Source organism: Lithobates pipiens, unplaced genomic scaffold (genome assembly GCF_037356315.1).
Source record: "Lithobates pipiens isolate NorthernLeopardFrog02 unplaced genomic scaffold, aLitPip1_a1.2 Scaffold_25, whole genome shotgun sequence".
Classification (NCBI taxonomy): Eukaryota; Metazoa; Chordata; class Amphibia; order Anura; family Ranidae; genus Lithobates; species Lithobates pipiens.
This window is the reverse complement of record NW_027507787.1, coordinates 61,848,545-61,864,328: the sequence shown is the minus strand read 5'-3', so window position 1 is coordinate 61,864,328 and position 15,784 is coordinate 61,848,545. Positions and strand designations below refer to the sequence as shown.

General features: G+C 39.0%; 1 protein-coding gene across 1 annotated transcript in view; it reads right to left on the bottom strand.

Annotated features, from left to right (window-relative positions):
- MYOZ1 (myozenin 1) overlaps window positions 1–14,312 on the bottom strand; it is a 69,828-nt gene extending 55,516 nt beyond the window's left edge. Inside the window, exon 1 of the mRNA XM_077454553.1 lies at window positions 14,099–14,312. The gene's annotated coding sequence lies outside the window, so the exon portion shown is untranslated. The remainder of the gene's footprint in view (window positions 1–14,098) is intronic.
- Window positions 14,313–15,784: the final 1,472 nt, after the last annotated feature.

Here is a 15,784-nt window from a genome sequence, read left to right as displayed (position 1 = left end):
CCAGAGGATACAGCATGCCATTACCACTTACTGACTTGTTTTCTAGAGGTTACAGCACAAATTATGGCTCACTGATTAGTTGCTAGAGGTCACAGCACATTATTTCTGCTTGTTGATTGGTTGCTAGAGATTACTGTACATCAATACTGCTCACTGATTGGTTGCTAGAAGTTACAGCACATCATTTCCTCACTGCCTGCACAGCATAGACAGAAAACTCCTAGGGATCCTAGAACTTCTGGGATCAGTGGCAGTGCTGGGGGGGGGGGGGGGGGGAGGGTGTGATCAATGGCAATGCTGATTTTTTTACCGACTACCAATAGAAAGAAGAGTTTCAACACTGGCCAACAATGTAATAAGGGTTTACACTGACCACTAATGTAATAGAAGCATTCACAGTAAGCACCAATGTAAGGAGGAATTTACACTGACCACTAATGTAAGTGTGAATGAAAGGATTCTCTACCAAGCCCCAAAGTAATGAGAAGATTTACATTGACCACCAATGTAACTTTCAGCACCTAAAATCTGAAATAATTATACCGCCAGGGAGGTTAAATTAATTAGTGAAGACCATAGCATTGTTTGCTATTTTTTAATCACTTCTTACCAGCTTGCTTTCGGAATAATCCCTAATTTTCTCTTAAATTACGTCACCAGCGCATGCACCGTTAGCCCTATTTTCTGGCAAGCTTATATTGCCAGAAAAATGCTCTGTCTATTGACCTCCTGTGACTCGCAACAGGATTGGCTCATACTGGACAAGGTTTCCGTAGTAACCGTAAACGAAAATGAGGCTTGGCTTCGGCGAATAATTCGCATGTGCGGGATTATGGCCAGGCATACATACCGAGGGTGAAAATAAAGTAGTTTATAGCAGTGGTCATTACCCTGTCCTCAAGGCCCACTAACAGGTCAGGTTTGCAAGATAACTGAAATACATCACAGGTGATATCATTTGCTGCTCAGTGATTGCAGTATTCTAGTCTGCAAAGGTAATACATAAAACTTGGCCTGTTAGTGGGCCCTGAGGACAGGGTTGATGACCACTGGTTTGCGGAATGCAGAAGACAGGAATTGTAATGGTGGCAGCAAAGAACAAGCTGGAGCGTTCACAAATTCTTTATTACTGCAATGAAAAATGTTTTTAGAGCATACTATTCTGCAAATTGCAAACAATTCAATTATTTGTTATATTGCTGAAATGTCACATTGTCAGTTTACTACCACTTTAATAAATATACAAGAAATTCATGGCTAAATCCCAGGGAGAAGGAAAGGGGGGAGAGAAAAAAAAAATCATATGTCAAAGGGATTTTACACAGCTGCACAAGTTATATTAGTAAATAAAAAAAAAATATTCCCCCCCCCCCCCCTTTTTTGTGTGTGCTCTTTATGTTATGTTATGATATTTGTGTTCTTTATGTTATGGTCCCAATAGCATTGTAAGGTTGATGAAGTTGTTTTTTGGATGAAAGGATGTTAGTCCTATTGTACAGTAGTTAATGCACATAAAAGTAGGTTAATTTGATAGGATTTTATAAATGATTGATCAGCTCTGGTAACTGTATTTTTTTAAAACAAATTAAGATGAATGGAAAAACTCTGGACAGCTGCACTCTGAAGAAAATGTATTGTGCCTTTTATTGAAAACTTGGGCTCACACTGTACAAGCCACAGCAAAGTGATACAGGAAAACTGACGCGTTTCACACTATAATAAGTGCTTACTCATAGGTAACTATCATTGGAATGAAAATCAAATATATACTCTATATTCTAGACTATGTGACCAGATTATTATTCAAACACCTGAACAGCTGAAACACTAGCCCCATAGAGTGGGGCCAATCACATGAGGTCTCCACACATGTTACAGAGCAATCAATCCCAAATCAGAACCATGATTGATGATTGATTTACACTTTACATTCCTAAACATATTATTCTCACTTATTATTTTTTTTGACCACAAGTGAACATACACAAATATTATCTTTGCACATTGGTTTATTTATTTGCTAACATATCATATGACCATGGTTCTGATTTGGGATTGATTGCTCTGTTCTCTTATTTTCTATTATATTTTATTCTGCTTTACACTATTATATTCTATTCTTTTATTTTCTGTTATATACTTTTCTATTCTATAATTTTTTTTCTATTCTTTTCCTTTATTTTCTATTCTATTCTATTCTCTAAAAATATTCAAATTTGAAAACTTTTTGAATTTGAAAACTATTCGAAAAGTATTTAAAAAGTATTTGAAAAAAGATTCGAAAATTAGATTCGATACATCCAAATTTCTGAAAAATTAAAATTCGTCTGAATTAGATTCGATACATCCTAATTTCTGAAAAATGAAAATTCGCCATAAATTACTTTATTACCTTCTAGAATCCATAAACATACCTGCAAGTCAAGGAAAAATATGCACGCTGAATACAGAGCACAGGCACAGTCCGGTATAAAATGCAGACACAGAAATACACTGTAAAGAGCTGCGGGGGGGGGGGGGGGGGTCATGTCAGCAGGAGGCAGAGAAACAGTAGTACACTGATCGTCTCAATGAAGAGCTGTGTGGGGGGGGGGAGGGGTGTCAGTATAAGTCTGACCACTGCAGTACAGGCAAGATTCGCTCCCAAGTACAGTTCTCAGAAGCCATGCTTGAATGGATGTGATTCCATGCCTGACGTGGTCAGTTTGAAAGGAAAAAGCAGGGGGACTGGCAGGATTACCAGGTATTGCACACAAAGAAAGCAATGCAAAGAGAAGAGGATGTTTTAATACAAATACATGATAACATAGACACATATCATAAATATGAAATATTGGGGTAACATGTGCTTTAAGGCCCCCATAGACAGCCTTAATTTTGTCAGATTCCCACTGAATCTGAGCCATAGGCTTCCCTACAAGCACCACCCAGCTTGCCTGTTTGGCAATGACTACCTGAATACAATGGCAGGCAGAGGATATTTTTCCATCTATGAGCCAGGTATTTTAATCAAGATGCCATTAATCGAGCCTTGTATAGTGGCCCTTAGTATAATACTCGAAAGATCTGATATCATACATCCAATGTTAAGGCATGTCTAAAATGGAAGAGAAGAATAGGACACTTTTCCCACTCAACCCCAATGAACCTGTAAGCAGAGCTGCAGAGCAAACAATCATCCTTCGCTGCTAAAAGTTTTGTTTTGTTTTTTTGTGTATGACTCTATGATAAGTGAACTTTTAAAAGACAGTACACTACTATCTCTCCAACAAAACTACACAAAATGTGCAGCACAGTCAGCAATGATGAGCTTGCCAGATTGCACTCAAAGCTGGGACTTTTATGATATATGGTAATGTGTTATTATTAAACATAAAGAGGAGGCCTAGATGCTCTAGGCCATGGCCTATGTTGGCTATGCAGAAATGTGGCCCATGCTCCAGTACTGTGTGCAAAGTTGTGAGCCAGGTACATATGGGCATATTGTTTTCTTTTTGATTTTGATAAATGAGACTACACTACACCAGATGCATTGCTTGAGATCAAAGATTTAGTGAGCAAACCTAGTATCATATTAAGTCAGCTTTTTCTTGACATGTGTTGTATATACCTAAATCCACAACTTTTTTCTACATTTTGTAATAGGGAATGGTTAAATACCCTGTCAGGTTTATTTTTTCCATCTATTTACCACTGAGGAGATTTCCCTTTAATAGAGTAAAATGTAATCAGTACAGGAATGAGAGGCAATCTCTACAAAGTGAGATAAATGACGCCCTTTTAGACAGTTGTCAGTGGAAACAAATTCCCTATTAAAAGATTTCCTCCCTTTCCTTTTTCTTGGGACGACTTAACATTTTGAATTTCTTTCACTTTAACTAGTGACAGTTGACATTAACTGAAATAGAGAGAGAGCAAATCTCTCTAAGGGCACTTTCACACTGGTAGCGCCCGGGCATCGGCGGTAAAGCGTGGCTATTTTTAGTGGTGCTTTACTGACATTTTTGTGCCACTTTTCAGCTGCTTGCGGGGCAATTTTAACCTCCACTAACGGCTGAAAAAGGGTTAAAAGTGCCCTTTGCCAGCGCATTCATTTCAATGGGCAGGGGTGCTGTAGGAGTGGTGTATACACCGCTCCTACAGTGCCTCAAAGATGCTCCTTGCAGGACTTGTTTTCGCGTCCTGCCATTGGAGTAAGAGGAGAGGCACTTTACTGACGCTTTGCAGGCGCTATTTTTAGCGCTATAGCGTCTGTAAAGCACCTCAGTGTAAATGGGGTCTAATGCAGTCAGAAACAGAAATAAAAACCTGAAAAAGAGACTCCAGGGTTCCACCAGGTGAATATATTCTTGTCTGATTATTTTGCCTCTCTTAACTAAACTACCTATGTCAAGTTTACTAATAGGGGAGATTTATTAATACTGGAGCACTTGGAGGGCAGCTGTGCATGGTAGCTAATTAGCTTCTAACTTCAACATGTTCAATTAAGCTTTGACAATAAAACCTGGAAGCTGATTGGGTACTATGCACAGCTGCACCAGACTTTGGACACTCCAGTTTTAGTAAATCCCCCCCCCCTCCCCGATATGTCGTATCTGAATATTAATGACATTGATTTCTGTATCTGACATTTGATCGTCAAATAAAGAATTAAAAGAATCAAACTGACAAAGGGCCCCAATCCCTTAACACTTGCAATTTAAAAAAGAAAGGTTGAGGTTTTAGATAACAACATATTTTTTAACTCCACAGGTTTTAACTCCACATTATCTTGTCTAGAAATATTTTAGTGGAATTACAAGAAGAGATACATTAAATACATTGTAGATATGTAAATAAACCTTCTTTTGTAAATCAATACAGTGTATTTTTTCTTTAATTCCTATATCTGTTACAATCATACTTTCAGATTCTGCATGTAGAAGGCTGCATGTAATGCACATTCCAAAATACAGGAATCATTTATGGCAGATACTATGTACTATGTACTATGTCTGTTTCAATTACGATTAGCAGAAGGTAAGTGATTAAGTACTTTATAACTACAGCCATTTTATATACTTAGCATTACAATGACTCACCTTTAGCATATACATTTTATATACTTAGCATTACAATGACTCACCTTTATAGATCAGGGCCAATAAAGCCCATTATTTGATTACACATTAAGTAGTCAAGTACTTTATTTGCCTTTTACAGTTTATAGCCTATATGGATATTACATATTTCCATTCTTAATGGTATGTAATTGTACACCTTACTCATCAAAGAAAATGTTCCAAGATTTTTTATGGTCCTCAAATTTTCAGATCGCTACCCTCTGCTCCTCATTAACAGATCCATACCAGAAGATTAAAAGAAGTCCAGCAATGGCGGCAGAACAACTTAATAGAATATTGCGTTAATTTGTTTTTAGGTTTTGAGTGAAAGTACCCTGTCCAGAGTTAAACCCGTAAATTTTTTGGTGTCCATGGACAGGTGGTACATATAGTGAGCCATAGAAATGAATGGCTGTACAAGACTGTAATCTTGATGCTTTCGTTAAGCAGCATATACAGGTACGAGCACATATGATGACCAATTCTGTATTCAGGGTCATATGCACATATGCGTGTTCACACTGATACATGAAAACATAGACATTTACCTGAAAGCATAGACATTTAGCTGAGAACAACCGCGTAAATCCATTCACTTATAAGCCTCTGATGGTGACGTATTGGTTGAAATGCATTAGGTGATGCCTTGAGGACACAAGCACGCTCTGAGCCATGGCCACACTATCTTTTTTTTTTCCACAAAAAGTAAAATTTTTATTTTTTGAAAAGTTTCATAGGTAATAACAGAAAGTAAATTGCAGGACATACAGAAGTGCATTTGACATCAACAAGGCATTGTAATTCAAACAGTTCCTGTATAAACCAGCTAACATTTAGAGCCCATCGCATGTCCTCCCTAGTAGGTCTAGTAGGGAATTTGCCCCTTGCTTTCTAATAGTTGTGGTAGGGCTTTTTCAAGTAGAGCAATGATGCTGCAGTGCTCTATAGCTTATTGGTGTTACTGTGTGTTGAGGGCCAGTTAGGGAGCGCTTGGTCATACTATTATGCCCCATACACACGGTCAGATTTTCCGATGTAAAATGTTTGATTGGTGCTTTTTTCTGAAATTCCAACCGTGTGTAGGCTCCATCGGACAGTTTCCATTTGAATTTTCATCACACAAAATTTGAGATTTTCATCACACAAAATTTGAGATCTGGTTCTCAAATTTTACGACAACAAAATCTGTTGTCGGAAACTCCGATCATGTGTATACAATTCTGAAGCACACAGTTCTACGCATGCTCGGAATCAAGCAGAAGAGCTGCACTGGCTATTGAACTTCAATTTTCTAGGCTCGTTCTTGACATTCAGAATTTCTGACAACATTGTGTGACCATGTGTATGCAAGACAAGTTTGAGCCAACATCCGTCGGACAAAATCCTATAGATTTTGTTGTTGGAATGTCCAATCAATGTCTGATCGTGTATACGGGGCATTAGTCTTTTGTTGGGGGCAAGTAGCATCCGACTCTAGGTCATCTCGCTCCCCCAGCTCTTTCCTAGAAGTGAATCAATGTAGAAGGGGGGTAGGGGAAGAAAGAACAGAAGAAAGAACAGAGTAGAAGGGTGGGTGAGGCGGGGGGTAGTTGATAGAGGTGTACCTCCAGGGGAGGTGCAGACCGCCAGGGGTCTGTGTAAGGAGGGGGAGGGAAAAGCCACCAGCTACCCTCTCCAAGTTCACCTGGGTGCTACATACAATATACAGGGTCTATTGCTCTCTGGGTCCATATCACCGGAGGGGCATAGACCCGGAACACAAAATTCAAGGGCTTTTCTGTGACAGTGTTGGATGTCATTGAGAATTCCGCTATTCAATCCAGGGAGCGCATGTAGTCAAAGTGCGGCATGTCATCTGGATGGAAACATAATAGAGGCTGCTCTTACCTATATTACACTACATACTCTCTGTATAACAGATTCCATAGCGCACCCTATCCCTCTGTTTTAATTTCTTCTTAGATTGCCCTGTATTTGGTTCCATCCATCTCCTATCAATTCTAACCAGCTTCCCTGTCCCTGCTGAAGAAAAGCATCCCCACAACATGATACTGCCCCCACCATGTTTCACGGTGGGGATGGTGTGTTCAGGGTGATGTACAGTGTTAGTTTTTCGCCACACATAACGTTTCACTTTTCAGACAAAAAGTTACATTTTGGTCTCATCTAACCAAAGCACCTTCCACATGTTTGTTGTGTCCCCCACATGGCTTCTTATGCTGCAAACGGGACTTCTTGTGGCTTTCTTTCAACAATGGCTTTCTTCTTGCCACTCTTCTATAAAGGCCAGATTTGTGGAGTGCACGACTAATCATTGTCCTGTGGACAGATTCTCCCACCTGAGCTGTGGATCTCTGCAGCTTCTCCAGGGTTACAATGGGCCTCTTGGCTGCTTCTCTGATTAATGCTCACCTTGCCTGTCAGTTTAGGTGGACGGCCATATCTTGGTAGGTTTGCAGTTGTTCCATACTCTTTCTATTTTCGGATAATGGATTGAACAGTGCTGTTGTTCAAACCTTGTAATATATTTTTTTTATAGCCTAACCCTGCTTTAAACTTCTTCACAACTTTATCCCTATCCTGTCTGGTGTGTTTCTTGGCTTCATGATGCTGTGTGTTAACTAACAAAGCGTTGAGTGCTTCACAGAACAGCTGTCTTTATAGTGAGATTAAGTTGCACACACAGGTGGACTCTAATTACTTATTGTTATTATTAATATTATTAAGTGACTTTTGAAGGCAATTGGTTCCACTATATTCTAGTTAGGGGCATCAGAGTAAGCCCTTGTTCACATTGGAGCCATTTGTCATGCAATTTGACAGGTCAAATCATATGACAAGTCACAGCCTATTGCCAGCAATGCCACTGTTCCAATTGGTGGGACGCCAACTTTGCGGGACTACATCGATTTGCAAAAGTAGTTCCTGCACTACTTTTGGTGATTTTCGGGTGTGACCTCAATATACATCTGTTCATGAAGTGGCACAGATGTCAGCCAAGAAGCACATAAAATTGCGCTGACCTGCTACTTTGAAATTGTGCTACTTCAAGTAAAGTAGCATGATTTCAAAGTAGCATCAACATGAACCAGGGCTAAAGGGGGCTGAATACAAATGCATGCCACACTTTTCAGATATGTTTTTGTAAAAAATTTTGTAAATTTTGTAAATGTAAAATTTTTGTAACATTTTGTAAATGTTGTAAATCTTCCACTTCACAATTATGTGCCACTTTGTGTTGGTTTTACATATAAATACCCAATAAAATACATTTACGTTTTTGGATGTAACATGGCAAAATGTGGAAACTTTCAAGGGATATGAATACTTTTTCAAGGCACTGTATACAATGCAAGTCCCACATATAAAATAATCCTTTACAAAGTGTTTTATAAGTCTCCAACTATGATGATGTGAAGCAAGTCCTAAAAGTGCAGGTGCCAATAAGCAAAATGACATCAAGTGCTTCTAATAGTGCCTGTGACCAACACTCCCCCTTCACACTATGCACTCACCAAAACCTAGGGTCCAGGTTTATTTTTACTAAGGGCAAATCGACTATTAAATATGTGGGACTTGCATTGTATATATGGCATCACATTATGAAGTATTGTGCATATGAGAAACACATGTTTTTGATATAGGTAAATGCACTTTTTATATTTTTTATATGTAATTGTATTTCATTTGAATCACCATAGGAGGAGGTTTTACGCTTTTTTTTTTTTTTCCCATAGCGATACTTATTGCAATATATCCTTAGGATTTTACACATATTTTATTGTTTCAATACTTCCATGTGCATAAGGCCTTAACTGGAAAATAAAAGGCATGTCACTTGGTAAGAATATCATTTTCCACAAGACTAAATCTTAGTAATGCATCTATTCAGTATAACACATTGGGGTTGATTTACTAAGGTCCTGTTCACACCTGAGCGATTTTCTGCTTGAAGCTTGTAGTTCTAAAAACTCAACAAGCCAAATCCCATTCATTTCAATGGCCCCTGTTCGTATCTGAACATTCTGTCACCTGAAGCAAAACGGCATGTCACTAAAAAAAGTACACAAGCTTCTTTTTGGTAGATTTCAAGCATTTTTGGCCCCATGGACTTTAAAAGAAATGCCTGACTTGAGTGTTTTACAAACCTTTTCTGCTCAAATAGCAGCTCTCTAGCCCTCCTCCTCCGGTCGGTTGGATCACCCACACTTACCCCATCTAGGCAGCGGGCAGTGCTTGCTCCAGGCCGTGGCTTCACCCTGCATCTTCTCCTCGGCTTTACGGTGGCTTCCCCTGCGTCTCTTCCTCAGAGGCCAATAGGAACGCTTCTCCTCTCGGCCAATCAGGTCTCAACACCTGCTTCCTGATTTGCCAAGAGGAGAATCAGGAAGACAATAGCAAATATTAACCCCCCTGACGGTATTCCCGAGTCTGGCTCGGGGTGGAATTTTTATACCAAAAGTGGTAGCCAGACTCGGGACTGCAGCGCTGGATCCAGGAGGATGTTTACTTACCTTCTCCCTCGGATCCAGCGTTGTCTCCCCGCTGTACGAGTGAGCTGTGTCTCGCTCGATCTATCACATCGCCGACCTCCGTGCCCTGCGAGCGTTGCGACACACGGGGGGGGGGGAACGCCGCCAAATTCAAAAAGTGAAACACACACATTACATCACTCGCAGAATCACTCGCAGAATTGAGCGATAGCGATTTGTGTTGAGATCCGTCATCAAATACGGAAAAGTAATGACAGCGACAATTCTGCAACTGAGCAAATTTCTGTGTTTTTGATTTGATTACATTATTGAATCATTTTTATTATTTTTATATTATTATTTGGTACAATTATTTATAATTATTTATTATATTATAATTTATGATTTGATTTTTCAAACTTTATTATACCCGGGATGTGTGCTAGACTCTGGTTTGGACAGATTTAAGAGAGTTATTCCTAAGAATTACAGGACTACAATATAAAACACCAAATTTTCATGCAAAATAATGGTACCGCTTTTAGCACCTAAAATCCAAAATAATCGTACCGCCAGGGAGGTTAATTTGCTACTGTCACACAACTGGGTGGGCTCAGGGAGCAGTGCTCAGTGCCTCAAGCCCATCTTTTTTTAAGCCTATTGGCGCCTCTGGCTCTAATCAAGTGCTTCTAAAAAAAAATCTTAAAAAATTGGAATGCTTGCAACCGGAGTCCTGCATGTAGATTAGGGTTTGGGTGCAGGGATTAGGCGGACAGCTTCCAGTATGGAATATAGGCCACCACTGCTCCTCCCCTAGTGCTTTCTATTGGCTAAATAAAAATGGCTGATGCTGTAAAACGCTTGTAAAACACTTTAAAAACGCTTGTAAAAAGCTGCAAAAACCCGTTTAAAAAAATGCCAGTAAATTGCTACGCTCAGGGGTGAATGGGGCCTAAAACTGGACAGTGCAGATCTGCCAGAAAAACAATCAGTTCTTGTTTTTGCCAAAGTCTAATTGAACAAGCTGAAGTAATAAGTTGATTGATTACCATACACAGCTCAGCAGATTTTGCACTCTCCAGTATTAATAAATCAACCCCCCCAAAGCACTGATGCAAAAAAAAATCTGCATAATTACCTAGTTTACAGGTGTCTTTAGCTGTGTCTGATAATGTAAGGGGTCTTCTTCACCCTTTTCTTCTTCAGTAGGCAGCTAGTGAGAGGTGGAGCCTTGACACCATGGCCTCACAGAAAATAGGTTAAATGACACTGGGAGTCATTTAACCTGGAGGAGAGGTGCATTGCTGAATCTGTGGGAGACAGTGCTGGAGATTGGGTGAACATCATAGCCAGAGCTGGTCTTTTATGTTTACAGGGTGCCAGGGATTGAACGTGTTGCTTTTCTGTCCAAGCTGGAATTTGACTTTAAAGTGGAAGTTCAGCCAAAGCTTTTTTTTTTTTTTTACATAGTTACATCCTTTGGGGCTTGAATCAAAAAGGACTAGAAACATGCTTCATTCCCTACTGTTACTCAGACACTTAGGCCTTCCTCACATGGTCATTTAGATGCAGAACCCAGATTCCATTGGTAAGAATCACTAGATGCTTGTGGCTGGAATGACCAGGCCATGCAAACAGCAATGGCCACTCCACCCATATAAACTAATGAAAGGCTGACAGCGGCCGCCGCTATTTGCATGTCACCACACATAAATCGGTTACCCTCGGTAAGCTATAGATGTCCAAGCCTGTATAAAAAAGATTTGTATACTTACCTATTTCTAATTAGCTTTGGTTTGGTCACATGATCCCACAACTCTGGCTTCCCTGAGTCAGTGAGTGGCTGCTGCAAGGGAAAAGAGGGATCACTGACAACGGCTGGGACATGGGAAACCTATAGGTGATATCATGGCTCCCAGGATTCCTAACTGTTTTCAACTTCCCATGAGCCGAAGCTGCAGGATCACGTGATTAAAAATAGGTAAGTATTACAACTTTTTAAAACAGGTTAGGTAGGATAGGTAAAAAAAAGGGTGAAAAAAAAAGGGTTTTTCTTCCACTTTAATGTCAATGTCATCAACTTCACCAAAAGGCAGGGGGAATCTTTAACAGAGACACAGATATCAATAAAATCATTACAGGGGCTCTAGCTTTCCCCTATTCTACTAAAATTTCCATCTGTGTGGGTACCAGAAATTTCCTCTCACTTCCTGTCAGATGAAACCGCTGTCATCGAAGCAGGAAATTAGTTTAAATTTCTCTCTCTACTCCTTCTCTGGTCTAAACTTAAAATATTTTTGGCTGAATATACACTTTAAAAGGTTTTAGTCAGATACAAAGAAATCTAGAAATGCAGATCTCTCAGAATACATATGAGGCCCAGCAGTCATTCTGGAAAGCTGTAAAACAAGACATTTGTGGCATACTCCCATGATATACTGAACTGACACTGTGTGCCATAACAGGCCATATGCAGGTCTCTCAATCCAATAGCACTGCAAGTACAAGCCGGACAAACGCACAGGGTATTTGTAATCAAAGCTGTACATATTAAACGTCATACTTAACACACATGCGGTATAAAATGTCACCAGAGTTGTCAGCTGGAAATGTTTGAAATGTTTTATTATGGTATTAAATATGGCTTCCTGTCAAGGAGAGTAAACTGGTAAATGAATTCTGATTAGACAATATTCAATTCGAAACATTTAATAGTTTAAGGAAAAACCCTGAAGTACTGTACCAGTTTTAAGACTCAAAATTAGATCCTATCAAATGATTACAGAAGCAGAATAATTGAATGCTCTTATATTAAGAGACTGGAGTTTCCCTTAGTAAAAGTTATGATTCCCAGTGTGCATTTTCTAAACAGATGACTGATAAAAACACATTTTGTTTATTGTGATTTTGCTAATGACAGTGTGATCATGTACATGACATGTTGGAGACAAGATAACCAATTTAAACCTAACTGCCCTGCCAGGACCCGAGGGAAGGCGGTAATACTATACTGCCTTAATGTGATCTGTATGGCCATAAAAAGACTCAGATTAGATGTTGCATTGTTATTAGTGGGGAAACACAATAATTAACCTACCAACACTTTATTAATTAAGTCCAGGGATAACAAGCTGATAGCTCTAAATATTGGAGTAAAGCACACTGGACCTTCTCTTTAGTAAGCCCTACAATGAGATGAACCTGTACACACATCAAACATGTGTAAGGGAAAACTTTTTTTTGATTGGGAAAGAGATTATAAAAGCATTCATAAAAACAAACAAAAAAAAAAAGTTATCCATATACAAGTGGGCTTGTATTCAAACTCACCAAGAAATTCAATCAAATTTTGTGGCAGCAGATTTAAGTTGTGTTTATGTTGCATATTATACATTTTAATATATGATATATACTATCACAAAACAGCATTATATAATTGCATATGGTATCTCTTATACATAGTTTTCAACCATCCCTCATTTGGAAACAACCCTCAGTCCCTCCTTTTTGATCATCTATCCCTCTTTTTGGTCTAAATTCAAGCTTGTACTATCAAAAATGTTATACTATTCCTTTAATCAAAAATTTAAAGAATCGCATACATTTTTATAGCCAGTACGAACAAAACAAAGGTAATACTAATCCTTGTCTGCATGTAAATTCACCATGATCCACATATAAGGGGGCGTGGCAGGGGTATGTCCATTACCAATGTACTTTGTTCTAAAAGGTGTTTCTTTTTCTAATGTAAAAACATTGGGAGGTTTGCAGGTACAACTGCAATGATTATTAATGGAGTGGCCGTTGCAGTAGTATGCTATATACCCCATTTATTGGATATTTTAGAAAACCCTAACTTCACCTTTACATCATTTGGGCTGAGCACAGGTTGATCATCACCCTTCACCTCTCCTAACATTTTAATCCCAAGGCCCGCTGAATCCAACTGTATGTTATATATTGTGAAGAAGCTATAATAAAATAATTGGTACATGGTGCCAGGCAGCTTAGCATTACATCTTTCATAAACACGATTTATCTCTGTTTTCTCTTTATTAAATAAGCAGATGGAAAAAGTGAACACTGACTTTCTAAAAATACTAAGTACTCAGATCAATCTGTTAATTCTAAAATAAAGGTAGTATGTAAAAGAAAAAGGTAAGGTGTTTCAAATATCACAGCATTTTTGGCTTTGTGACAAGAAGTGATTTTCTATACGACATTAAAAGGTCTAAGGTACAACCAACAGAGCCAACCTAGTAAAAGTCTCTGAAGGGATCTTACATTACCCTGGGAGCATTTGGCTGCTGTCTATATTCATCTCATACTTGAGAAGTTTGCCTTGCAGGCTCAGCAGTATTCCCTTGCACAGAGCTTCAATTTCAGCCCAAGCATTTCAGCACTTATAAATAATTATGCTTATTTTCATATTATTTTCTTACATAGTAAAGTACATTTCCTTTGAATTATTTCAGACTTTCTCTGCTGCCGGTTCAAAATTATATTATGAATAAGAAACCTTACCTTACACCAGTACTCGGGAGGTCAACCTTGGGGTCAGCTTATTAATCTTCGGCTTGATGAATGCACTTATCTAAATGTCCTTCTTTCTGGGTTTTGGAGTCTTGGTTTCTTGGGGTCCTGTTTTTCAGAGAGCTGTTGGAGAAAGAAGAACGTGTGCACCAGGGTGTCTGCACAGCACAAAGTGCTGATGTAAAGTGCAGTATATTTGACTCTTGGATGTTGCTTGCAGTGGCATCCTGGATGTTATTAATAGCCAAAGGAGTAAGGGGGATCTCAGATGGCAAGAGGACAGAAGAGGGAAGGAAAAAGGTGGAACTCAGCAGCCCTGAAGTCCATTAAACCTCACTTTATGGAGTGTCATGTAACCTATAACCAACCCATTATATTTTGACTATATACTGTCTTTATTAATTATCACAATTAGGTGAAATAAATTGGCACATTTTGCCTTTCTGCAGAGTACTGCATTTAATTACAGCCGCAAGTTTCAAAATGATTAACATGCCGTCTTCTACATGTTGCTGACTGATATGTGAGAGCAGTTGAATGGTTTCAGCTATATCAATAACTTGCTCTCTGTTATTGTTAATTTAGACATGACATTTGTTATTCTTGAATCCACAGTAGTGGAAGGACTGAGATGAGTTATTAAAAAAGCATAGATGAAAAAAATGAATCCTCTAAACAGAGAGGGTTATTTACTACTTTTTTTTCAACCTTACCTAGAATATCAGTATTTACAGTATTGTATAATGAAAATTTTATAATACCGCTACCATAGGTATTTCAAAAGAATACAAACTGGTCTAACTAAACAAAATACTACTTTATTAATTCCTTACTCAATGTCTGTACCATTATCCATTTTTATGCCAAGGAATTTGAGATACAGTACAGTGCAGCACAGTTGCAGCGATTGCAACCATCCATGACTGGGCCAATGTTCAAAGGGGGCTTGTCCCCTTTTTACTTATGCATATACAATTCCTTGTAATGCCAGAGTGTTGGCTGACACATAATGCACAGGAGGGTTGCACAAGAAAGTAATAATGGGCCAGCATAGGGCTTTCCCATGCATCCCATGTGCACAGTCAGGCCTAAAACTGAACTGGGATCCACACCAATATTGCTACACAACTTTATATATAAGACTTTCATATATATATATAGTCTACATATTTTTTGTTTGCACAGTGGTTGCACTTTATTGACCCTGCCTACTCACAATGAAAAGCAATTTAAAGCAGTATCCTTCCTATGTCTCAGAAAAAACACTCTCCACCCACATAAAATTGCACATTTTTGCAGCCATTTTTTGGCTGTCATGGCATCACCTGTGGACCATTGTTTCTAATTTTCTGGTCTCTCCTTGAATCTCAATACAAAGCGTGTGTCCTTAACTAAAGCAGAACACTCGGCTACACTCTGCACTTGCCAGCCCATATGAACAGAATCAGGAAGCCCTTCCAAAGTAGGCTGATGAAAGGGGGGTTTTCCCAGAAAAGTGTCCCTACACGGCATCTCAACTCACGTGATATCATCACAGTGGGCATGACTTTATTGACAGCAGTCGTTGTTAGTTCTCCACAAGGCTTCCTAGCCTTTCTACATTACAAAGGACTCACCTGCTTTTCCTGGCTAGGGTTGTTTGGGACTATGAGGACTTACTGCACAGTTTGATCCTTC